Source organism: Balaenoptera musculus, chromosome 15 (assembly GCF_009873245.2).
Source record: "Balaenoptera musculus isolate JJ_BM4_2016_0621 chromosome 15, mBalMus1.pri.v3, whole genome shotgun sequence".
NCBI lineage: Eukaryota > Metazoa > Chordata > Mammalia > Artiodactyla > Balaenopteridae > Balaenoptera > Balaenoptera musculus.
Genome location: NC_045799.1, coordinates 56,385,500 through 56,412,297, shown reverse-complemented (window position 1 = coordinate 56,412,297; position 26,798 = coordinate 56,385,500).

The following is a 26,798-nucleotide window of genomic DNA, read 5'->3' as shown; positions in this document are numbered from 1 at the left end:
CTTAACTTTTCTGGTTTTTAGTTTCTCCAAATGTAGAAGGGGTGGCATGCCATTCATCTTACAGGGACCATTAAGGATGAAATGAAATAATGATACATATAATAGCCACTTATAGGGGTGTCACTAACGGTAGACACTAGACACTTAATAAGCATTTTCTTGTTGAGCTAGTCATCCCTAGAGCATGTAACATGGGATGTAAATAAGAACGGTCCAGTGCTCATATATGTGTGTGCAAGATAAGCAGGTTTCTTTACTAGAGGACTACTCAGAGTCTTTAGCATGAATATCCAAAATCAATTGCCAAACCAATTTTAACCTGGATGGATCCACTTGGGATAATAGTGTTTTACATGACCCAGTTTTAGAAGCTTGTTTTCTATATTGTAAAGTCTAAATTCTAACGAAAGGGAGACCAGGGAGCTTTGTACTTGGCATCTTTCTTTGGCCCCTCCTCACTATTTGTACTGAATTTCTCTTTGACAGACATTTCACTGTAAGATATGAAACCTAGACTTAAAACCAGTTAATGTATTTATTGTGGGATGTGGTTGAGGTCATAAAACAGTGTTCCCGTCAGGACAAACTTCTCTCAGGCTTCAGTATCAGGGAAATGTGCACCTTACCCAAGCAGCTACATTTTAATTTTCTGAAAACTGTTTCCCTCTTTGCTTTGGCTGCCAGGAGGCTCAAAGTCAAATGAAAGCCCCACTTCGAGCAAGTGCACAGAACTTCGGCCATGCATTTTGTGTATAACTCTGTCCCTGACTGTATCTTTCTTTCCTACTCCTTCTATTATGTTTACTCTGATTTTTAAAAATTGTATTTATTTTGTTTTATTTCTCTAAGTGACTCAGATCTTTGTGGGGTTGGGTTGGGGCTAAATAAATAAATAAATGCAATAAATGCGGGTGGGATCTCAGGGGCCTTTTTCTGCAAAGATAATGTTGCCCGTGCTAATGCCCTTTCTCCTTCACTGCTAATGTCTTGGCTCTGCTTGGAGCCACTTGTTCAATTACAGCGCCAAGCTCCTGTTTTACAAGGCTTCCTTTGAGCACATCTAATCAGGAAGAGCTCCTCACTGCAGTCTTTTTGTTCACTGACTGGAACCTTGAATGCCTTGCTTTGCCTAATAAATAACCCAGGGGCTCAAACTTGGCCTTAGCCTTTATTTAGAAAATGGAACTGGCGAAGCTCTGAAGCATATTCAAAGCCAAGGCCTTTGGAAGGTCAGGCATCTCTCAGACACTTTGGGAAGGTTGAATACTGCTCTGTCCCCACCCCCCACCCCCCACCCCCAGTTATTGGACAATTTGTTTTTTCACTGAGCGCTCTGCTTGCTCCTATGTCGGCGCAGACAGCAGTGGATAAATCCCCCCCCACCCACCCCGGTGTAGGGATTACTCAGCGGCTTGTTATTTCTGCTCCTGGGTGTGAACTCAAAAGGTAATGCCGGCAATGTGCAGGGTTGGGTTAAGTCTAAGGGACCATCTGTGCAGTCTTGATTACTTTCATTTTTCTGTTTTTTCTGCTTTGCATGTCAGATGACAACTGTCAAAGGGACCCGAAAGAGTGAGCGATAGCCCTCAGAAAGAGGCCACAAACTGAAACAGGCCCCCTTGCTGGCTCCAGCCCTGAGTTCAGATCTTAGCTTCATTGTTATGCGCTGTGCGATCTTGGACAAATTAATCTTAAGTCTCTAAGTTTCAATTTCTGCATCTCTAAAGGGCCTCCCTTACAGTGTTGTGAAGTTAACTGAGATGTGCACCTTCTCCTCTCGCCCTCAGTGACCTGGTAACCTCTATCTGCTCTCTTGAACTCTTGGTTTAGGAGATGCTATTTCATGGGAAGTCTTCCTTGATCTTTCTGGCTGGGGCATATCGGCTTCTTACCAGTTCCCACCGTACTGAGTACCCTTCTTCCTGATACCTGTCACAATGGCAGTTGGACATTTGCTCATACAATTATTTAATGCCTGTCTCTCCCAGCAGCCTGGAGCCTCCATGAAGGCAGGCACTGGAGTGGCTTCTGTTCCCCACTGTATCCCTAGTGCTTGCCTCTGGGATGGGCACATAAGAAGGGCTCAGTAAAGACTGTGCAGGGACTTCCCTGGCAGTCCAGTGGTTAAGACTCTGCACTTCCACTGCAGTGGGCATGGGTTCAATCCCTGGTTGGGGAACTAAGATCCCGCATGCTGCACGGTGCGGCCAAAAAGCAAGCAAACAAACAAACAAACAAACACTGTGCAGTGAATGAATGAATGAAAGAAGATGGTGGGTTGAACCATCAATCAGGGTCTGCAGGAGGGAGAGAAAAGGATGCTAATTAGGGCATCTACCGACTACAAACCAGGCACGGTACTACATGCCTTACCCAGGCCAACACATGTAAAATCCAACACAACCCTATGAGGCAGGGATTGTGTTGTGTTCATGTCAGATCCCCAGAACCACACTGAACACAAACATAAGGACCAACGAATGTGTTCTGAATCCAAACATTAAATAAATAAGCAAACACATCTCTATGACACGTATGGAGCTGAAAAGTCTCCTACAAAAGAATTTCAGCATTGCTAGGATGGAGATTTGAGTGCTCCTGGCACCCCATTTCTTGGAGGTCCCAGGCTAAAAATCAACAGGTCCTAACTCAAAACGCTGCCACCCCACCGCTCGCCTAACCCCAGCTCATGTGAGATGCTGGAGGTGGTGTGCTCTTTACTTATTATACATGTCTGTGTATTGAGATAATTGGGTTGTATAATATGGCACACAGACTAATCTGAGAATGATTTCTGCTGAATAGAAATTACTTATTTTGATTCCTCAGGGGTTTGTTTTGTCAAAACTCATGTAGTATTTAGCAAAGTAATCATTGTTCAATTGCCGAGCACAGGAAGTGTAAAATTATCCTAATAAGAATGAAAAGAATGAAGGGAAGGAGTGTGGCTGACCTCGTCAACTTGATTAGTGATGGCGTTTCATCACATTCTCAAAGCCTAACCTCAGACGCTGCCTGCAAAGATCACCATGTACCTCTTTATCTCACCGGCCCTAATTAGATATGCAATTTGTCATATGGTTGTTCAACCAGAATAGAAACCAAAAAAAAAAAAGAGAGAGAGAGAGAAGAAGAAGGAGGCTATTACTGAAAAGTCTTAAGAAAACTGCTCAACAGCAACCAATACCCCAACTGGAAGGGGAATTTTGAAAGCAAGGAGACTGTGTTTTCCAAATATAGATACATGCTGTTTGACCTTGAATTAGTCACTTAACCTCCCTGAACACAGATTCCTTATCTGTCAGACAGGGTCAGTAATATAATATGTACCTTATGGTAGCTTCTTTAAAAGTTTTTTTTTTTAATTTTAAAATGCTGTATTTTTTTAAAAGAGAAGTTTTATGTTGACAACAAAATTGAGGGAAAGATTCAGAGATTTCCCATCTACCCCCTGCTCCCACACATGCACAGCCTCCCTCATAATCAACACCCCCCCACCCCCCGTCAGATGGTACATTTGTCACAACTGAAGAACCTACATTGACACACTGTTATCACCCAGCGTCCGTATTTTACATGAGGAGTCACTCTTGGTGTTGCACGTATGGACAAGTGTATAATGACATGGATCCATCATTATAGCATCATACAGAGCATTTTCACTGCCCTGGAAATCCTCTGTGCTCCACCTATTTATCCCCCCCTCCCTCCCACCCCAACCCCTGGCAACTACTGATCTATGTTAGCTTCTTATAGCCAGGATCCTGTCTTGGTCGTCTGCCTCATTTCACAGGATTCTTGATCATTTGGCCCCTTCTTGCTTTGTGGGCAGCTTTGAAGTAAAATACATCCTTGTGGAGATCTTGAGGCTCCATTTTAAAAAAAGTCCATGGGGGGAAAATAATGAAGTTTTCCTTTGATATCTTCATGGGTAAATCAAAGTAGAATCACAGTTAACAAGAGTGCTTCATATAAACTCTCTCATTTCACACACGTGAAGTGATTCTGAGATGGGCTGAAGGGTCTTGCTCAAGGTCACACAAGGAGAAAGTGGGATTCAAACCTAAGATCTTCTATTTCTGTCTGTTGCCCTGACTGGCACTGATAATATGGAGCCCTTCTGATGCTTCAGATAAAGTGATTCTTCTGTGTGTTTAAGGAATTGTTGTCAAGAGCTCCGAAATGTGAGGCATCATGACAGAATAACCTACCTACATGGCAGGTGTAGGAATAGTTAAGAGGACAAACTCTGGAGTTTCAAAGCCTGTATTTGAATCTTGGCTCTCTTTAAGTGTCTGTTTGTGGAGGGTGAAAGTAAAGTCTGCAAATTTTTTGCCACCCTTTCATTGAGACATGGGCTCTGTGTTCTCTTCCTTTGAATCTTGTAGGTTCAAATAATAAAGTACAGAGGAATGACTCATGTGACTTTCAAGGTGAGGTCATAAGAAGCCAAGTAGCTGCTGCCGGCTCACTCAGAGGCCACCATATTGTGCTTGGACCACTTGGAGAGGCCATGTATGGTTGCTGCAGTTGACAGCTCCCCGGAGTCGAGCCTTCAACTCATCCGGTCCAAGTGTCAGATGTGAGTGAAGATACCTCCAGTTATTTCCACACATGAGTCACCTCCCAGCCCCTCAAGTCTTCCAGGCTGAACCCCCTGACATGACGGAGCAGAGACAAACCATCTCTGTTGTGCTCCATCTAAATTCCTGTCTCATCGAATCTACGAGGATTACAAAATGGTTGTTGTATCACATCCTAAGATTTAGGGTTGTTTATTAGGCAGGAATAGTAACAAGAACCCTGTATGACTCTCCATATCCTCACGAGCATAATAAAGGTAATAATAATGTCTTTCTTATATGATAGTTGAGAACTGGATGTTAAAGAGGCTTAACATCATAACTTACACATAGTAAGTGCTCAATAGATGTTAAAAACAGTGTTATTTAATTAATTAATTAATTATTTTTGTGATGAAGGAAAGTGCAGTGTTTATTGCAGGGCACCAAGCAAGGAGTTCAGGACAGCTAGTACTCAAAAAGCCCAAACTCTCCAATAGGTTTCAGGAGAGCATTTTTAAAAAAAATATTTATTTATTTATTTAAATGAAGTATAGTTGCTTTACAATATTGTGTACAGGTGTACAGCAAACTGATTTAGTTATACATATCTCTCTATTTTTTTCCAAATTCTTTTCCCTTATGTGTTATTACAAAATATTGACTATATTTCCCTGTGCTATGCAGTAGGTCCTTGTTGGTTATCTATTTTATATATAGTAGTGTGTATATGTTAATCCCAAACTCCTAATTTATCCCTCCCCCCACCTTTGGTAACCATAAGTTTGTTTTCTATGTCCGTGGGCCTATTTCTGTTTTGTATATAAATTCATTTGTATAATTTTTTAAAAGATTCCACATATAAGTGATATCATATGATGTTTGTCTTTCTCTGTCTGGCTTATTTCACTTAGTCTGATCATCTCTAGGTCCATCCTTGTTGCTGCAAATGGCACGATTTCATTCTTTTTTATGGCTGAGTAATATTCCATAATAACAATGTTACTATTAATGCTATTGTTATCATCATCTGTGCTGTGGGGAGATAATTTTTCAGGCCATTGAGGATGGGAGTTAGGAAGCCTGGTATGCGCTTGGCTGGGGTATCGTAACTGGGACGAGGAGGCAGGTGGTGGGCAAAGAAGCAACACCAGCTGTCAGAGGCCTTTGTTGTCTTGCCTCTGCCTCCTAGGAAATCATGTGGCCTCCACAAATGCCCGGGGCAAGCAGAACCAGAGTATTCGCTATGACTTCAAAAGTTTCCCAAGGAGGCAACCTGGTCCATTCACAAACCATACCATCTTGAATGATCACTGACGTGGTACCAAGTGAGGGAATTTCATTTCTCTAAGTTTCACCCCAAACACCATGCTAACAAACTCCAGCAGGTTGGTCTGTGTATTCCCGGCAGCAGGAAGCTCAGCTGGGGATATTCACCAGCTATTCTCTCTCCCTCCGCAGACTTAGCTTCCTGACAGACTCTCCTTTTGCTTCTCAGCCTCAGCAGTGGGATTTAGGATTTTTTTTTTTCCCCATCCAGGCCAGCTGTCCCCTGGGGTGTCCAGCAGTGCTGTGACATCTCATTATAAAGACCAGAACCTTCCATGTTTGTTTCAGGGTGTGTTTCTTGGCATCTCTTTGCAGTGGAGATTTTGGCCATCTTTGCAACTCACGGTATTTCACTAGGTTACATTACCTGCTTTTTCCTTGGTACACGGATGCTTTGATTATGGCCAGGCTGTGGCTGGACCAATGTTTCTCCTCCCAAACCGAATGCAGGCATGAGAATGAGATTCAACATGAAATCCTTCGAACTAAGCCTTGGCCACCTTCCCGTTACCAGCTTTCAATCCTGGGATCCATAACACTGTTTCCCATGCAGTTGTGCTTGGTCAACTTGCAGTCATTCTCACTTTTCTTCCTGTGGTGACAGAGTCTAAGATGTGATAAACGCTGGTCAGAAAAAAGTCAATCATCCTATTTATCTGTTACAAGGGTACCAAGGCACCTTTCTTTCAAGAGATAGAAGTAAAGAGCTTAAAGGTATTATTTCTCCCCAAGCCAACATTTCCTAAATGTGTCAGACACTGTTCTGAGCATGTTCCTTGGGTTCTCTTGTTGAATCCTCTCAATAATCTGTACTTTCAATGCCTATTTTAAAGATGGGGAAGCTGAGGCTTAGAGAGGAAAAGTAACTTGCCGAAGCTCGGACGTTGTGGCGTTAGGAATTGCACAAAGATAACCTAGCTGCAGAGATGAGAATTGTTTTCTACTTTCCAATGCAGCCTCATGATCTCAGATACTTAAACCTGCTCTCACCCCACGTCCCCCATGAAGGTGACTTCTGGTCTTGTAATGGTTGTCATTCATCTCTGCATTCCTTGAGCCTAATTCAAGGCCAGGCTGACAGAAAGCATTGGACAAGTGTTTGTTGAATGAATGGGTGACTATGGAGGGACCGCAAAATGATGTGACTGGCAGAAGGATTTCTGGCTGAAAACATGAGTTATTCACAGGGTCCAGGGCTTTCAAGGAGTCATCTTAGTTGCTGGTACAACCCCACTGGAACTGGAATAAGAAAATAAAAGATGAGAGGGTAGGGGATTACTGAAAGATATCAAAGCCTCTCAGCAAGAATCAGGAACCAGGACTGGAAAGGCAGCAAAACTCCCTGGTCTCTTTTTTATGATTCTTTCTGTAGATATGATCAATTTTTCTCTCTCCACAGGGGAATTTTTTTTTTTTTTTTTTTTTTTTTTTTGCTTCTTTGCCCATCTCTGGGCAAAGGACAACCTCCAGAGTTCTCCTGTCTTAGTTCAAGTCCTGATTCCAAATTCCTGGGAGAGAAAATCCAATTTCTCCAGATTTGTTGAGATATTCACCACTGGTCTGATTAACATTATCTGGGGGCTGAGGAGTGTGATGTCCAGTACGAGTTGGGTTGCCAGAAACCTTGTTCCTGAGGCTGAGGGGATAATTTCGGAGGGGGAAGATGCGCCCAACTCTGAAGACCCAAGGCTGTGCACCAGTTTCAAAGTGTATGTGACTTAGGATGGCTGAGTCGGAGAGTAAGGAAGTATTTTGCTCAACTTAGCCTTTCTTTGCAATAGAAATGTACCAACACACCTTGGGAAATGTGGTACCCAAGAGAGGAGGTCCTTCAGAACGTGCCAAGATCAGCTGAGAAACTGGGAGATTTGGAGACCGTCTTTAAAATTAGTTTCTCACCCCAGGGATACATGGTGATGTGTGAACAGTTTTCAACAGTTACTCTTAGGGAACCCTCCGGGAGATAAAGTCTTTGATAGCAGGGACCATATTCACGACTGTAATCTCAGCCAACCCGCATGCGTGGAGTACAGTAGGTATGTATGCATATTAGACAAATAGGAATTTATTTGTGAGGCCCGATGGCATTTCAGGCTCCGATACCAGGCATATTTTAACTTAACCTTCATCAGACGGCCTTATGCTTCCTAGTTAGTATTTTCTTCCCACTTTATTGATGAGGGATTGGAAGCTCAGAGAAGTCAAGCAACTTGATCAGATGCTGTATGATCAGATGCTGTATGTTATAGGGTTTAAATCTCAGTTTATCTAAACATGTATCCCAGACTGTTTTTGAAATGCAGCAGGACCCTATGGTCCTTCCCCCTCACCCCCATGTCCTCCGCCTGTCTTTTGTCTGTAGAAAAACTTTAGCCAAAGAATAAAGTTTAATCAGAGAGTGAGAAAATGCAGAAGCAAAGGAAAGCAGTCAAATAGGACAAAATAATAATGGTTTAGGCATTAAACAAAGTCAAGGACATTTAGTTCCTCCTCAAGGGCTATAGATAATATTCCGAGCCATATCCTTTGAGCTGTTTTACAGTTAACTGAAACCTCCACCAGGTGAAGAAGTTAATTACATGATGACCAGACTGTAGCCATGACATAAGCTGCCACAATTTCAAGAACTGGCCTCAAAGAAATGGGAACAAATTGACACTGCAACCAAAGATTAACTGTACTTAAAACAGTCAAGATGACACTGATCAGACCACTGCAGGACCAGTTTCAAGACGACTGTCAGAGCTGACTGTGCTCTTTCTGCCTGTAGCCCCTCCCTCCGCCTGTGCACCCCTGAAACTCCCCTTTAAAAACTCTTGCCCACCAATTGTCAAGGGGGAGTTGGTCTTTGGACTTGAGTCCACATTCTCCCCCAGTTTCCTGCCTCCAAAGTAAAGCAAACTTTCCTTTCCACCAACTTTGCCTCTCGAATATTGGTTTTAGAGCGGCGAGTAGCCAGACTCCAGTTTCAGTAACATTTTCATTACTTCACAAAGTCTCTTTCATCCAAAACGAGTGTCTTGCAGGGAAAAAAAAAAAAAAGAAAGTAATTTATCTTCCATGAGAGCTGCTGGAGGAGGTGAGGGACCTCTAGGTACCTGAGCACCAAGCATATGGGAGGAGACGCTGATAGAGATCTGGTCTAATTAAGCTCAGCTCTAATCACTGGTGCTTTGGCTCTGGGAGTGAAAAACCCTGCATATCTAAAAACTCAGGGTAAACAGGGTGGATGCCAGGGCTGGCTCGGTTGTCAGCAGGAAGTCTAAAAAGGCAAGTTTAATTCTGATGAAGGTAAAACACCCAGAGGACAGAGAGAGCTGATCTGCAAACGATCAGTACTGTACCCGAGGAAGGAAGGATGGTAAGAAAGGATGCCAGAAACTGGATGGGAAGACAATGTGCTCATATTCAATGCCTAGATCCCAAGGAAAGCTGAACTGCAGTAGATGTGATGAGAATTAAAACCATGAGCCTGTGTCTTTGAAAGCATTTCCAAGGTGCTGGCGCTGCTATTCAGCTCTGATATTCCTTTTCTTGGAACTTTCCCCATCTCGTTAGAGCGTCTTAAGAGACACAAGAGTGGATTTGCCCTGGACCAGTTCCTGGAGAAGGACCCAATTCCTCAATGGGCTTCAAAACGACTCTTTTAGAAGTTATTATCAAACCAATTCATCATCCAGGGAATCATCTTTATACAATTATTCTGATTGGCTGAGTAATTATTGCTAAAGTTACATGGTACAGGAATGATTATGGAAGTATTAGTACTATTAGATCGGTTTCTTATAAAACTGGTTGTTTGCATAAGTGCTACGTGTGGTATGCTGGGGATCCAGTTGCTTGAATGAGGTAGAGTATGTGGCTTTTGAGAGTCAGTCTCCATGTATAAAAAATCATAACAGTCATCTTTAGCTCAAAGGATTCTCGCAAGGATTCTATGGAGTAATGGATGTCATCAGCCAGCCCAATAAATGGCTCATGATGGTTCTCAAACTTACTGGGCTTCCCTCCAGATGCATTTATTTTATTTAGCCCTTACATAATGTTTACTAGGTGTCAGACACATTACAGATATTAACCCACTTAACCCCAAGCGGTTGGTATTAACCAAGATATTAACCACAGCTCATACCAACCCTTGGAAGTGTAACTGAGCAGGACCCTATGGGGCCTTCCCAGAACAGGACCCTCTGCTTCCCCCATGTCCTCTGCCTTTCTGGAAAGCCATTCTGCTCATGTGTAAGGCAGGCTGGATGTGCCAGGGAATTAACAGCCCCAGGAGCAGTCCTCACCCAATGTCTGATGGGAGTGGGTATGTATATGTAACCCAGCTCCCCAACACTAAGGCATGCATTTTACACCTTTCTGCAAAGTTTTCCTGTGGGATTAAGCTTCAGTCGCCCACTGTGGAAATTGGGTTGTTAATGTACCTTTTATTGGTTGCTTTCCTTCCCCTGTATTATTTCTCCACTTTCAGTCCAGTGTTCCATGAACTTTCAGTAAAACAGCTTGCACTCAGATTACTGTCTCAGGGGTCTGCTTCTGGGGGAACTCAAACAAAGGCATGCTCCAATTCTGCCCCAACATTCAGTCTTGCTCTCCCAAGGATTCCTGAGTAAGGAAAGTACAGTATGTGCAAGAAGCAACAGCTAAATGGGAAAGAAAGTACTGCTTTTTAAATAGCTGGGTAAGCACCCCAAACCCCCTAGTGCATGGCAATAAAATGTTAGGTGGGGAAGGTGGATTAAGCCTGGAGGAGGGTTCATTGAAGTCCCCTGCTTGCTATATCCTGTCTAGATGTGCTGACAATGGGGGTGGAAAACCAGAGGGAGATCCACTCAAGTGTGCAGACCTTTAAGGCACAATAACTGCATCCAGCAGTGAACGTGGCGCAGCGGAAGTACAGGGCTCAGAGCAATCGAATGAGCAACTCATCGTCTCCTAGGGGACCCAGCTGGGGGTGTCAGCAGAGGGTCTGAGATGTGGGGAGAAAGATGAATGTCTCCATTCCCTAGAGGGGCCAAGGACTTGAGGTGGGTCCTCACACCTGCTTGGGTTTGTCTTCTTCCTTTGTTCTTCTTCAGCGTCTTGTGGTCATTGATTTGCCCGGTGAGATGTTGAGCTCATTTCTCTAATGTCTTGCCCTTTTCTTGGGTGTAATTAGGAGGAGCTCAGTAGTAGTCTCAGGATTTATGCAGGTTGGTCTCTCTGCACACTCATCAGGTGTTGTGAGCATTTGTGGAGTTTTTTTCTTCATATTAATGTGTTGGTTCTGTATAAGTTGTGAAAAAGCCACACAAACAGAAATGGTAAATATTATGACAATAGCGACGATGACGACTGATAAACGGCAAGGACTTGCCTTTGTTGCCTGCTCGCTGTGTTCCAGGCACCAGGAGAAGGGCTTTGCGCGTAGCTCATGAACATTCACAGCAAGTCCATGAGGTCAGTCAGACTGTCTTCATTGTGTAGATGAGGAAGCTGATATTTTAAGAGGCTAAATAAGTTGCTTATTGTCACGAGGTTCATTGTACGAGCCTCCTGGAATGTTCAGGAATATGTCCAGGCCTTTTCTCGACCTGGACATAATCAAGATTATGGAGAATTCAGGTATAAGGTGCTTGATTATGGAGAATTCAGGTATAAGGGGCTGGCGGAAGAGTTGTATGCACGTGTGCGAAAAGTTGCCTTGTGATATTTTGCTTGAGATTTTTCATCACACCCTCCCCTAATGAGACAATTTATAAAGAAATGTCATTGCTCTGTTAGCTTCCCCACTATGATTTCCATGAAGACCAGGGTGGTCATCCACAGAATAGGGGGAATGTCACTTAATAGAATGGATGAATAAATGAAAGTGTCATTATTCTCTTATTTAATACAAATGTCTTAAACTCGGAACTTCCTGAGGGTGCAAAGAACACCTCCATGAAAATGGTTCTGAAGAGCTAGTGCACAACGGGCCATTTTTCAGGATGAGTTGGGTAGGGCTGGGCAAAGGATGTGTTTAAGAGGACACTGCAGAGTCCTCGACCAATCTTTGCAAGGGCATCCCAGCTTTGTCTCTCTTCTTGCTCTGAAAAGAACTAACTCTAATACTTCCTTTCCCCTTTTATTGTTTATATAAACTTTAGGGGAAGAAGATCATGATACAAGCAGACCTCATTTTATTGCGCTCAGCTTTATTGCGATTTGCTGATATTGTGTTTCTTACAAGTTGAAGGTTTGTGGTAACCCTGCATCGAGCAAGTCTTTTGGCACCATTTTTCCAACAGCATTTGTCCACTTCATGTCTCTCTGCCACATTTTGGTAATTCATGCAATATTTCAAACTTTTTCATTATTAGTATATCTGTTATGGTGATCTGTGATCAGGGATCTTTGAAGTTACTATTGCAAAAAGATTATGACTCGAAGTCTCAGATGATGGTTAGCATTTTTAGCAATCAAGTATTTTAAATTAAGGTGTGTACAACGTTATTTTTAGACATAAGGCTATTGCACACATAATGGACTACAGTATAGTGTAAACATAACTTTTACATGCACTGTGAAACCAAAAATTCACGTGACTCACTTTCTTGCAATATCTACTTTATTGGGGTGGTCTGGAACTGAACCACCTCAATATCTCTAAGGTCTGTCTGTGTTTTCATTTCAAAAAAGTTACTGGAATTAGAGAAAGAAGAACAAAAAAACCCCAAAGTTAGCAGAAGGAAAGAAATCATAAAGATCAGATCAGAAATAAATGAAAAAGAAATGAAGGAAACAATAGCAAAGATCAATAAAACTAAAAGCTGGTTCTTTGAGAAGATAAACAAAATCGATAAAACATTAGCCAGACTCATCAAGAAAAAAAGGGAGAAGACTCAAATCAACAGAATTAGAAATGAAAAAGGAGAAGTAACCACTGACACTGCAGAAACACAAAGGATCATGAGAGATTACTACAAGCAACTCTATGCCAATAAAATGGACAACCTGGAAGAAATGGACAAATTCTTAGAAAAGCACAACCTTCCAAGACTGAACCAGGAAGAAATAGAAAATATAAACAGACCAATCACAAGCACTGAAATTGAAACTGTTATTACAAACCTTCCAACAAACAAAAGCCCAGGACCAGATGGCTTCACAGGTGAATTCTATCAAACATTAAGAGAAGCGCTAACACCTATCCTTCTCAAACTCTTGCAAAATATAGCAGAGGGAGGAACACTCCCAAACTTATTCTACGAGGCCACCATCACCCTGATACCAAAACCAGACAAAGATGTCACAAAGAAAGAAAACTACAGGCCAGTATCACTGATGAATATAGATGCAAAAATCCTCAACAAAATACTAGCAAACAGAATCCAACAGCACATTAAAAGGATCATACACCATGATCAAGTGGGGTTTATCCCAGGAATGCAAGGATTCTTCAATATACGCAAGACAATCAATGTGACACACCATATTAACAAATTGAAGGAGAAAAACCATATGATCATCTCAATAGATGCAGGAAAAGCTTTTGACAAAATTCAACACCGATTTATGGTAAAAACCCTCCAGAAAGTAGGCATAGAGGGAACTTACCTCAGCATAATAAAGGCCATATATGACAAACCCACAGGCAACATCGTTCTCAATGGTGAAAAACTGAAACCATCCTCTAAGATCAGGAATAAGACAAGGTTGTCCACTCTCACCACTATTACTCAAAACTATTATTCCAATAGTTTTGGAATTTTTTGCCACAGCAATCAGAGAAGAAAAAGAAATAAAAGGAATCCAAATTGGAAAAGAAGAAGTAAAGCTGTCACTGTTTGCAGATGACATGATACTATACATAGAGAATACTAAAGATGCTACCAGAAAACTACTAGAGCTAAACAATGAATTTGGTAAAGTAGCAGGATACAAAATTAATGCACAGAAATCTCTTCCATTCCTATAGACTAATGATGAAAAATATGAAAGAGAAATTAAGGAAACACTCCCATGTACTATTGCAACAAAAAGAATAAAGTACCTAGGAATAAACCTACTTAAGGAGACAAAAGACCTGTATGAAGAAAACTACGAGACACTGATGAAAGAAATTAAAGATGATACAAACAGACGGAGAGATATACCATGTTCTTGGATTGGAAGAATCAACATTGTGAAAATGACTATACTACCCAAAGCAATCTACAGATTCAATGCAATCCCTATCAAACTACCAATGGCATTTTTCACAGAACCAGAGCAAAAAATTTCACAATTTGTATGAAAACACAAAAGCCCCGAATAGCCAAAGCAATCTTGAGAAAGAAAAATGGAGCTGGAGGAATCAGGCTTCCGGACTTCAGACTATACTACAAAGCTACAGTAATCAAGACAGTATGGTACTGGCACAAAAACAGAAATATACATCAATGGAACAGGATAGAAAGCCCAGAGATAAGCCCACGCACATATGGTCACCTTATTTTTGATAAAAGAGGCAAGAATATACAATGGAGAAAAGACAGCCTCTTCAATAAGTGGTGCTGGGAAAACTGGACAGCTACATGTAAAAGAATGAAATTAGAACACTCCCTAACACCATACACAAAAATAAACTCATTGTATATATGTGGCACATATATACAATGGAATATTACTCAGCCATAAAAAGAAATGAAATTGAGTTATTTGTAGAGAGGTGGATGGACCTAGAGTCTGTCATACAGAGTGAAGTAAGTCAGAAAGAGAAAAACAAATACCGTATGCTAATACATATATATGGAATCTTAAAAAAAAAAAAAAGGGTTCTGAAGAACCTAGGGGCAGGACAGGAATAAAGACGCAGACGTAGAGAATGGACTTGCATACACGGGGAGGGGGAAGGGTAAGCTGGGATGAAGTGAGAGAGTGGCATGGACATATATACACAACCAAATGTAATATAGAGAGCTAGTGGGAAGCAGCCGCATAGCACAGGGAGATCAGCTCGGTGCTTTGTGACCACCTAGAGGGGTGGGATAGGGAGGGTAGGAGGGAGACGCAAGAGGGAGGAGATATGGGGATATATGTATATGTATAGCTGACTCACTTTGTTATAAAGCAGAAACTAACACACCATTGTAAAGCAACTATACTCCAATAAAGATGTAAAAAAAAAAAGTTTCTGGGAAATACATATAAGAGGAAAGGACCTAAGTGATAGCTCTCCAAGCTTGGCATAACCGAATGCATTTTTGGTGCTTTTAAGGGCAAAGGATAGTTCTTTGCAGCCGTTGCTGCACTGGCACTGCTCGTTGCCCTGAGTTCTTTTCGGCCGTTTGCCTGCTGGAAATGTTGGAATGCGAGGAGGATTAGGGGCGGGTAGCAATTAAAATGAGCAAACCATCTGTGGAGGATCTGGGGCTGGAGTTGAGTTCTCCCATTTATCAATGTCTTCAGCAAGGAGCCCTAGTCTCCCCTCGTCACCCAGACAGCTCCCTGAGCCATTTCAGTCCCCACCACGGCGGCTGACTGAGCCCTGCATGCTGATTAAAAACCTGGTGAGTAATGTGGACAACACAGGTCTCTATTGCTTGGGTAGATCTAAGCCAGTTAATAACCTTCTTTAAAGTGAAAGCAAATCAAGTCCTATTTTAAACATTTTATTGACAAGCACAAAAAGGCTGCTGTCTGTGGTCCAGGTAAATTTATCACTCGGTTTTGTTACTTGTTTCTGACTCATGCAATGGACAAGAGCATTTAATTCATCCAAAGCCTCCCATTGTTACGAGACAAGGGAAAATGTCGGAGCAGGGAGAATGGAGTGAAAGGGAGACAACTTGGATTTCTCGAGTTCCTTTCATAGGACCAGGACTTGTCTGGGTACTTTGCTTACACTGACTCATCTGATGCTCAGATAGTCCTTCATGGTGGTATTATTTTTTTCCTGTTTTACAGTTGCGGACATTGAGGTGTCAGGCATGAAATGCTTTGCTCCCAATCGTATGGCAGTGGGGGAGCCAGGATTCAAAGCTTCATCTGGCATCTGCATTCACACTGCATCAGTCAGGGCCCTGAGACAAAACAGGTGACACGTAAAAGTTGGGGACGTCCTAGGAGACTTAGTTAAGGGACCACTTTCGTAAGTGAGAGTGAAGTTTAGGGAACCATAGGGATGGTGCTGTAGCCCAGAGCTAGGACTAGCAGAACGGTTACCACTCCTAAATCTGGAGGGCAAGGGAAGGGAGCAGTTACTGGAACCCTGGAAAACGTCATGCTATGGAGGCTGTTTTGAGAGGAATAGTGATTTTCAGTCCAAGGACAGAGTTAGTCGAATGTGATTTTCCATGGAGAGCGCCAGGGAGGAAGGCCATTGGCTGAGCCATCCAGAAGCCAGGGATCCCACTGATGTGGTCCATTTTGGGCAGCCTCCCAGTGCGGAAGGCAGGGTGCACAAGGGTCCAGCACATCGCCTCACTCTTCTGTTCCAGCAGATCCTCCAGAATATTTTTTTTTCCCAGAAGGCAAGAGCCTTCAAGCTGTACCAGCAAAAATCTCCCTTCTAAAGAAAGCTGATAAATATCAAAGCATTTCTCCTTACATGCAATTGAAATAATCTCAAAGCACGTTACTTAGATTTTGGCCATGACCTAGAACCTATAAAGAGTCCATCTCAAGTAACATGTTATATTCATAAAGATATCCGCCCAGCAGAGGGGAGGAAACACACAGGCTGACAGCTGCGTGGGTCGTTAAAACTCACCTCCTCTATTATTTAATATATCTCCAAATACCCTGGGGCAGGCAGGGGAGAGTTTCTATAAGCTGTCTACATTACAAGTAGGCCTTCAGAAGAGGAAATAAATGCCATTCTTCCTCCTCAAAAGAGAGGCATCTTGCAGTATTAGGTCAGCTGTGTTGCTGATCAGATGGCTTTGGGAGCTCTCTGCCACTAGTACAGGGGATTTGGGAAGAAAAAACCCTCAGAATTTCTCTGTCCTCCCCTACCACATTGCTGCCCCTCTTTCTACCACCCTTTCATATGACATATTCCAGGATAATGGCCTGACTCTTTGTTTCACGATTAGGAGCCTAGACTTCAAAGCACCAGTAACAGTGTTTTGCATCTAAAATCAGCATTTGGAGGATCTCCTGTGTGCCAGGCCCTCGGCTAAGTTTTGTAGATGCAGAAATGAACATGACATTGTCTGTGCATTGGCAGAGAGCATGGGCTAATGATGGAGAGAGACTTCCGTCAATTACAAATGAACAGGCTAGGGATGAGGTGTGATACAGTGCTCTGGAAATGTGGAGGAGGACGGAGCGATTGCCTTTGTCCTGGATGGTCAGGGAAGTTACATGGTTCAGGTGATACCGAGCTTTGGGGGAGGGATTCCTGAGGCAGAGATGGAGAAGGAATGTTGTAGACACAGGCAGAGGCAGAGATATGGCCTTAAAGATGTGTGAGGGAGCAACCAGTCAAGACACATCTGGAGCAAGGATGTGCGGAGTAGAATTCGAAATAGGAGCTGTGCCTCAAATGCTTATTAAGGTTGGATTTTGAATGGCATTGATGCTTTGCCAATGGTTATTGCCTTTGGGCAGCAGGGAATTATGCAAAGTTTTTAAGCAGGGAAGCGATAGAGTTAGATCTGTGTTTGAGAGCGATTGCTCTGGCATTATTGCTTAAGGCGGGTTGGAAGGGAAATATCTGAATGTGGGGAAATCAGTTAGGAGACGCTACATCAGGATGAAGTGGGCTGAGACTAGATTGTGAAAGGCCTTGAATGTCAGGGCAGGGATGTCAGACTCTATTTCTCTCTAGGAGGGACTTTTAAGCTGGAGCCCACTGACTGATTTCAAGGGGGTCCATGATATCATAGTTGACGTGTTGGAGACCCATTCAGATGTGCTTTACTGGGGCAGTGCATCCACCCAAAGCGAGTGTTGGGTGAAAGTATTAAAAGATACACGCAGTGCTGTGCCAGTAACTGGTAACAAGCAGGTTTCCAAGAGAAGAAATAAATCCCCTGATGTGTAGCTCTGGCCTATTTCTGTGGTGTAAATACTCCCACTGTAGCTGATTCCAAACTGCTAAGATGATGCCACCAAATGCAGCATTGAAATGAGATGCACCTAACTGAGTTCTGTGAGTGAGTGAGAGCTGGTTCCAGCACATTACTGGAGAATTTATCTTTCTGTGGAGAATTGCCCTTGGCCAATGGATGCTGCCTTTTCTACAAATGCCATGAAAGAAAAAGACATAGCCAATGACTGAATATAGGGGGATACAGAAGATCTCCCTCTTTGCTTCACAGTGGGACCATTCACTGGTCATAAACACACTCCAGAGCCCCTTGTGGGATCAGGCTGAACCTACACTTCAGTTGAACCCATTTCTTTGCTTAGATTCTTTCCCTGCCCCATCCTGCTTCCTTCATTTCTTTTCAAGTTTGTCCCAAGAGCTCTCCATCCATATAAGTCACTTACACAAGGACTCCTCACCTCAGATTCTGCTTTTAGGGAGTCCAATCACAGATATCAACCCTAGGAGTTGCATGCAAAGTCTCTCATGCATTCTCACATGTGTGTCTATGTCTGGGAGAAAGTCAGTGGCTTTCATCAGATTCCCCAAGGAGTTCATGACCCAGAAAAGGTTTGAAATCTCTGCAGTAGGTGATAATGTACACTTTGCTTCTAGACCCCCAGTGAGCCCAACTTTCTGGAAGATTGAGGGAAGAGGGTTCTCATTAACAAGAACCACCCTGTAGAGGGTGGGCTTTGTCACTTGGAATCCCAGCCCAATCCCTAAGGTCTGAGTGTAGAGAGAGGGATGATGCTTGAATTCACGGAGACCCTTTTGAAGGGAGAGGGAAATCGCAGTTCCAGGCAAGGCAGAAGGTATTAAGCTGCCCTTTTAAATCTTAATCAAATGCAAGCAAAAGCATTTTCAAAAGCAGGAGTAATTGGTGGTCAAACAAAGCTTCTTTTTGAACCATGAATGTTTCCCCACACCTAGGGACTGTTGACAGCCTTGTTCCAGGCTTTTCTACCATAGCTACTTAAAGCTGCAGCATCCATTCTTCAGTGGTACCCAGCTGAGACATGAAACATAGTGTGAACCTGGGGCAGGTCCCTGGTGAATCTTTAGTTGTTCTCAGGATCAGTGGTGTCACAAGGTTGGCCAAGGAGGCTAGGAGGCGGGCTGCTTTGCACAAATACACACACACACACACACACACACACACACACACCGTACAACTGTAGACACTCATGCTCTGCCTATGCCCACATCCTCACACCCAACTCCATCACAAACAACCCCTTCTCATCACACACCTACATCATTCACACACTCACCAGCCTCCTCTTCTACCCCCCTGACACACTCATCACAAGGTTAACACAGCTCTGTTCGTAGACTCACACAACCCACCACAAACACACATTCACCATTCACTCACATTACGCACTCACTTCTCTCAATGATTTCTCACCCCATCTTTGTCTCTCCTTCATGTTTCCCTCTCCCCCACTCTCCCACCCACTCTTCCCACACACCTACAGACCCCTCACACACTTTCTCCATACCCTCACCATGCCTAACACACACCATCACACCTCTTTCCAGAAGGACCCTTGCACAGAATCTTAACCCCAGTAAAAATTTCACTGTGAAAGAATTGCTCTCCTGGCTCCTCTAAATTCTTTTCTTCTCTTTTCTGGACACTCTTTGTAACTCAGAGGTATTCCTGACAGCCGTTTTGGGTATGCTGCACATCCTTTATTGGCTATCTTGACTGTTCAGTACGGCATATTGGGTAAAAGCACCAGGTTCAGCCAGCTGGGATCACCACCCTTTAAAGGCTGCCTCATGTTGCATCAGCTACCCCTTTCCAAACCTCAGTTTTCTGATCTGTGAAATGGAGACACCAAAAGTATCTGCCTCTTAGGATTGAAGATCAAGTGAGTAGGATAATGTAAAGCCCTTAAATCAGCTCTAGGTGTGTAATAAAAGGTGGATGAAAGTTAGCCCCTGATATTATTATTATTATTATTATTATTATTGAAGTATAGTTGATTTACAATGTTGTGTTAGTTTCAGGTGTACAGCAAAGTGATTTAATTATATTTATGTATACATATATACATATATATATATACACACATATATACATATATATATTCATTTTCAGATTCTTTTCCATTATAGATCATGACAAGATATTGAACATAGTTCCCTGTGCTATACAGTAGGTCCTTGTTGTTTATCTATTTTATATATAGTAGTATGTATCTGTTAATTCCAAACTCCTAATTTAACCCTCCCTCCCCCAGCTCCTGATATTATTAGGTGATGTCCAGCGCTTGAAAGCAGGTTTCCGTGAAAACTCCAAGCCCTGCAACAGGCCTGGGTTTGTGGATCTGACAAGGGAAGGCCTTATGTTTTCCATTTAGATCAGTCTCTGTGCAGTGGGTCCCTGGGAGCCAAACATGGCGGTGTCCCAGCAGGGAGGTTGAAGTGAGTCTCTGCAGCAACAAATTAAGGCTTGGAGAAATTTGAGGAACTCTCATTTTTAAAGCTTGGGGTCAAACAAAGCACAAGTTGGTGCCAGATGATTTGGACATATAGGCCAGCCCTGCGAGGAATTTTTGGCAAATGCACTTCGTACGTATTTGCACCCAAATGCCCTGGGTGAAGCTGAGTTTGGGATTGTGGGGGAAACGTTTTGGGTGTATGAGGGTGTGGGGAGTGGGGAGGAGTGACAAAGACTCTCTCCTTGACCAAACTAGTCAGGCTCCTCTGAATTCTCTTCTCAACGAGTCCTGACTTTCGGGCCTCTGTGTTCATCTCTGCATTGTCCAGTTTCAACAGGAATCCTCCTGAGTCAGTTGAGCCAGAATCCCCCATCCTCAATAACTGATCACTCTCGATACCCAATCAAATTCCTCACACCCCACCATCCCCCAGGTGATGTCTGATCACCCTGGCCTGCCTTCAGCAAGAATCCTGTTAGGTCGGTTTCGCCAGAATTCTCCCCACCCTGATATTTCCTCTTAGTAATTTTCCATTCAGTGCTCCCCACCCTGCTCCTTGGCTATCAATTCCTATTTTTCCCTTGTTGTATTTGTAGTTGAGCCCAATCTCTGCAAAACCCCGTCTCGTGGTCCCTTCACCTATCACGATAGAGCCCATGAATGAAGTCTGCCCGCAGTTCTCTAACAAGTGTCGTGTATCAATCCTGTGGGAAGCTGGTCTCCTCCTTCTGGGGCAGGGAACACTCTGATCATCGCATTGTAAGGCAACCTGAGCCTCTGGGTAGAGGGGTGAGGTGGCTTTCATGATTCAACCTACTTGCTTTTCTTCACCAGTAATAGTAAGAGCTGCCTCCTTTTATTAAGTGCTGACTATGTTCTAGGGATTGTGCTAAACGAATGCTCAGTGAGGCCTCAGAGCCATGCTGGGAGGTGGACATGTCTCGTATTACTGTTGGGAGGACAGTGGTTCAGAGGTTAAGACGAGGTAAACTGCCTCTTCTTGGTAGGACGTTCGTATGTGACAACGTGGGTTACCTGAGGCCATAAATGCTGATGGAACTGGAGCTGAAGGGACTGATGGGCAAGAGGCAGAGGGTCAAAGGGGACACACGTGGTGATGGCAAGTCACTTGCCATGTGCCTCGACAGGGATTAAATCATGAGCTGCTGCAGCTGCTGACCTTCAACACCCCCTGCAAGGAGTTCAGGGTGGAGATCAGGAATGAGGCACTCTGTGCTCTGGGAAAAACTGGGAGAGCAGGTCTTCAGATAGTTAGATATTTTCAGGAGAAGATTTTATGAGCCCAATTCTTGCATCTCCTCGTATCTAGAAAAGCACTAAAATCCTTCACGGTGATGTCTGCTCCTCGTGACTAGCAGTAACTTTCCTGAGACCAGCAGCAACCTTCTGCAAAAACTACATGCTGATTGCATGTACTACCCCTTCACCAAAATCGCATATATACTGACCTTCCCCTGTACCTCTTTGGAGCAGTTTCTCAGAGCTATCTGAGATGCTACCTCCTGGGCTATAGTCCTCATTTTGCCCCAAATGAAACTTAACTCACAACTCTCACGTTGTGCATTTTTTTCAAGTCATCAGTGACTTGGTTGCTAGACGTGTGGGGTCATCTCTCCTGACCCTTCACACCCCTCTCTTAGCACCGGGCTGACCTCCCCTTGCTCCCACGGATGGGTTTCTGGGAGGTGTGCTCTGTTACAGATCTTGTTCCTGCGCTGTCATTCTGCCTCTTTAAGAGCAATACAGAACAGCTCGGAGTGTCACCAGCTGTGTCAGTCCCAGCCCTCAGCCACCCCGTTTACACAGGGAGAGATGCTACAGTCAGTGCCTGGGGTCAGCGCTTGGAGCACCTGCCCTGCATGTCTTCCACTCCCAGCCTTTCAGACACCTGCCTCTGCTCTCCTGCATCTCCAGACTCAGTTTCCAGCCCCTTTCTATCTTTCACCGGGGACATCGTTCAGCAGGCAGGACCAGAGCTTCAAACGTTTCAATCTCAGCTCTTATATTGCCCCCCTGTGACTTTGGACAAGTCCCCATCAACAATCTCGATCCTTAGTTTTTCGTCTGTAAAATGGAATAATCCTAATAAAAATAATAAATAATAACAATGTCTATGTGTCCTCGGGTTGTCTGAAGTGTGAAATGATCTCCATCTGCAAATGGCATTTTTATCATGATTTCACCCAACTTAGTGGCAGAAATATTAATGTAAAGGTCTTGACCCTGAAAGGATCGCTGCTCCATGGTCTCCCTTCTGACCGCCAGGCCAGGACTCTGAGGGCTGCCCAGCAAGGCTGCAGGAGAGAATGAGCCAGTCCACTGGCCACGGAGGAGGCTGAGGCCCATGAGTTTAAGGGGGATTGTTCAAGACCTCCCAGAAAATTGGAGGGAAAGCTGTGGGTTCGGATCCAGGACCCCTCCTACCTAACGCAGGGGGTTTCTGGGAACATCGAACAACTGGGCTGTGATTATAATAAAAAAATAACAGTTGCAAATTGCAGCCTTCCCCCAACCCCATCGCCCCAACCTCATTTTTTGAACACACATTTTCTACCTGTCAAGCACTATGTTAATGTTTGCATTGATCATCTCAATTAAGCATCATGGCTCTTGGGAGTAGCAACTGTGATTAACTCCATTCTGCTCAGAGAGGCTAAGAATTGGTCCAAGATTACAAGACTAGGAATTGATGGAGTAGGGAGGCAAACCAAGGTCATTTGCGTTCCAAGTCCATCTTATATGAAAAACTTGAGGTGACCTAGCTTCAGAGTATGGATGCACCTGACTTAATTGAAGGAGAAAGCTCCATGGGCCCCAGAGGCTTTCTTTAATCTTCTTCCCAGGACACTGGTTTCTCTCTCAGTGGCTTTGCTCGGGATAATTCTAGCCAGAGACCGGCAGGTCCCTGTGTGCTGACCTGGCCCACAGTCACTGCATTCTCTTTCCTGTCATGTACAGCTTGAGTGATAGACTCCCAAGCCTCCGGTATGATTCTCTCTGACACTCTTCTAAAACTGCCCCGAAAATAGTTCTCCTTCTTTGCCTCAGTTCTTCCTTTATTTAAACGCTTGAGCCTCCAAGTTTTACTCTCTTTTCTTTTTTAGGTGGGTGGTGAGGATCTAATATTTCCTGTTTCCTTGTCTCCCCTGCCATCCTCCACTTCTTTTTATCACCTGATTCCTGTACTTCATGTGCACACAATGAACTTGATCCCTTTCAATCTATGACATACTATTAGAATCAGATTTTGCACTGATCCGATTTTATTTTATTATTCATCCCTTTATCATCCCCACCCTCCTCTTGGTCTCCCAACTCACAGGCACTCTCTATATTGTCTAATTGTATGACTTCCCACTCTAGTGTTCCTATATTTATTTAGATATGTGTGCATCATTGGATTTTGCTTTGGGTGGGTGTATTTGAAATTTTGCATAAATGGCATTGTGTTTTAATTCTCCTTTTCTGATTGGCTCAGTGTTATATTTGAGATCCATCCTTGTTCCCATGTGTAAATCTACATCATACTTCCAAATGCTTCATGGTATTTCACAATCCCTTACACCAGATTTATCTGTTTCCCTAGAGATGGACATCTATGTTTCTTCCAGCCACGCTACCACAAGCAAAGCTGAATTGATTGTCCTCCTATGTGTTTCCTTATGGACCTCTGTGAGGATTTCTCCAGAGTATGTATACAAGAGTTGGTTTGCTGGATCATAGGCAATAAAGCCTTAGTTACTCTAATACTGCCAGTTTGGGGAACTGTAGGAATTTATACTGTCATTTCATGATACAGCAAGAGTTGCCATTTCCCCATATAGAATAATCTCCCCAGAGAGAATTTTTGCCCATCTGAAGGGTATAAAATGCCATCTCATTGTTGCTTTCACTTTTATTTCCCTAAATACTGGACGTTGTGGCCTCCTAGCATATGCATTTTCATCAATTTCTTTTCTCCTTCTGTGATATTGACAATATCTTCTCCCAATCGGCCAGCTGTCATTGATGTCCTTCCTTGAAAACAGGTCTTAAATTTGTCATGGAGCAAAAAAATTCAGTAATACCCCCGCCCAAAATTTGTGCCTTTGAGGCTCCACCTAAGAAATCACTCTATCTCCTGAGGTCACAAAACTATTTATATTTTTCTTTTGTTTAAATAGGAAAGGCATACCTTGAATATATTTGGAGCTTGTTTTTGTGCATGGTATGCGGTCGTGATTCAACCTTCTCCATAAATAAATTTATTATATGTGTAATAATTGCCAAATAGCCTAAATGCTTATAAAGTAATCCATTATTTTCCTCCACAGATTTGTGACTCTACTTTTATCATATGTCAAATTACTCTCTCTCTCTCTCTCTCTTCCTCTAGCTCTCTGTCATGTACTATATATTCTGCCCCACTGGCCTATTTGTTTCTGTGCCAGTACCATCTTGTTTATATTACTATGGTTTTTGTAAGATGTCATAATAACAGGTTGGGTGAGTCACCCTCTCTCCCCTCTCTTTTTTAACCTCCCAAATGTCCTTAGCTTCTTTTGAAGTTTCATCCTTATATACACATTTTAAACCAGTTTGTCAAGTTTCTTACCAAGTCGTGCTGTGAGAAAGTCTGCCCCATGGGGTTGGTTGGGTGACTGAATGAGATAATGGATAAAAAGGGCTTTGCAAATTGCTAAAGAGTCTAGAAAAGTTGGTACCGTGTTGAGACAAGAACAGGGCTTTGGGGTCAGCCAGATGTGAATTGAAGCCCCTTGGAACTTGGAAAAATCATCTAATTCCTCTGTTTCTCAGTGTCTCTATATGACTGAAGTTGATATTAACCAGCTCTCAGGCTTGTGTGTGGGGAGGGCAGTGATTATGAGAGGCACCATAGCCCAGTGCATGGTCGGACTGGGGGACTCAGCCGTGGGGATGGGACTATCATTAGGGATGCGGGAGGAAGAGGAGGATGCCGAGCCAGGCTTCGCGCAAAGGATCAGGGCTGCTGCTGACGTGGGACCGGCTGCCAGGTTAATGAGATCATTCATCAACATTATGTTCAGGGCCATGATGGATTTACCCAGCTCCCCTGCCTGAATCTTCTGGGGGAAAGGACATTAATGGTGACATCTCTGAGCACAGGGATGTGTGTCAGGCTCCTGGAGTGGCGGTGGGGAGAGGACTTGCCTCTCTCCCCCAAACTCTTTCTGCTTCAACATCTTAAACTCAGCAATGCCTGATGGGACCTGCTGGGTTATTACTGATCTGCCCTAGAATCAGCCAGCCATGGGAGGAGTTAAATGCTCAGACAATGCTAGCAGGCAAAAAGGTAGAGTGGAAAGGGCACCAGGTTTGGAAGCAGATGCAATTAGGTCTGAGCCTGAGCTCTCCCGCCTCGTGGCTGGCTGTGTGACCCTGGGCAAGTCATTTTGCCTAGTAATTGTACCTACCACGTAGGATGTTGAGAGGGTCATGTGATATGATGAACGCCAAAGGAATATGATAAATGATAATGTACCACAGAGATGTAAGGCACTGCAATCATTTCAAAAAAAATAATCATGTGCTGTCTTTCAGGTGATCGTTTCCTTGCAGTTTTAACTGCAGCCCTGTCACTAACTGGCTGCTGTAATACTTGCCTGGAGAAAACTGTGGACTCCAACAACTGGCTTGGATAATATCATTTAATGACGCCCGCAAGTTGGCGTGTGTGTGTGTGTGTGTGTGTGTGTGTGTGTGTGTGTGTGTGTGTGTGTGTTTATTGGGGGGAAGGAGAATTGTAAGATGAGAGGTTATTAGGGATAAGAAAAATTATAGCCAAAAGGGTTTAAGGGAAAATCAAATTAATTTGGACTTTTCATTTAAGTAGAAGTGCAGCTGATGATTGTGAATCTAGAATGGCCTTATGACTAACAACAATGATGACTAGCAAAAACAATAACAATAGCTCAATATGCTCCAAATACTCAATTGATTAGTATCCATTGTTCCATTTACCTTTACATCACAAATCCCAATCTTACAGAAGAGGAAGCTGAGGCTTCCAAAGGTTTAAGTGACACAGTGGGTAGGTTGTTGGAACTGGGAATCAAACCCGGGTCTGTCTGTCTCCAATACCCAGGCTCTTCATAACTTGGAATGGCCTGTCGGTTACACTGGGAGACTCATACGGGGTTCTTTTCTCTGTCAAGAACACAATGCGCCCACAATGTCACTTCTGAAAACAGCAATTTCTGGAACTGACACCTCAGTTTTTCAGATTGGGAGGCTGACACTTGAGATGAGGCATCAGGCTAGAGCATGTCACCCCCTCTCCCACCCCCGTCACCATCACAGTTGTAGAGGTGCTTGTTGCAGAAAAAGCAGCGAGTGAGGCAGCCAGCTAGAAAATCAGAAAAGAAAAAC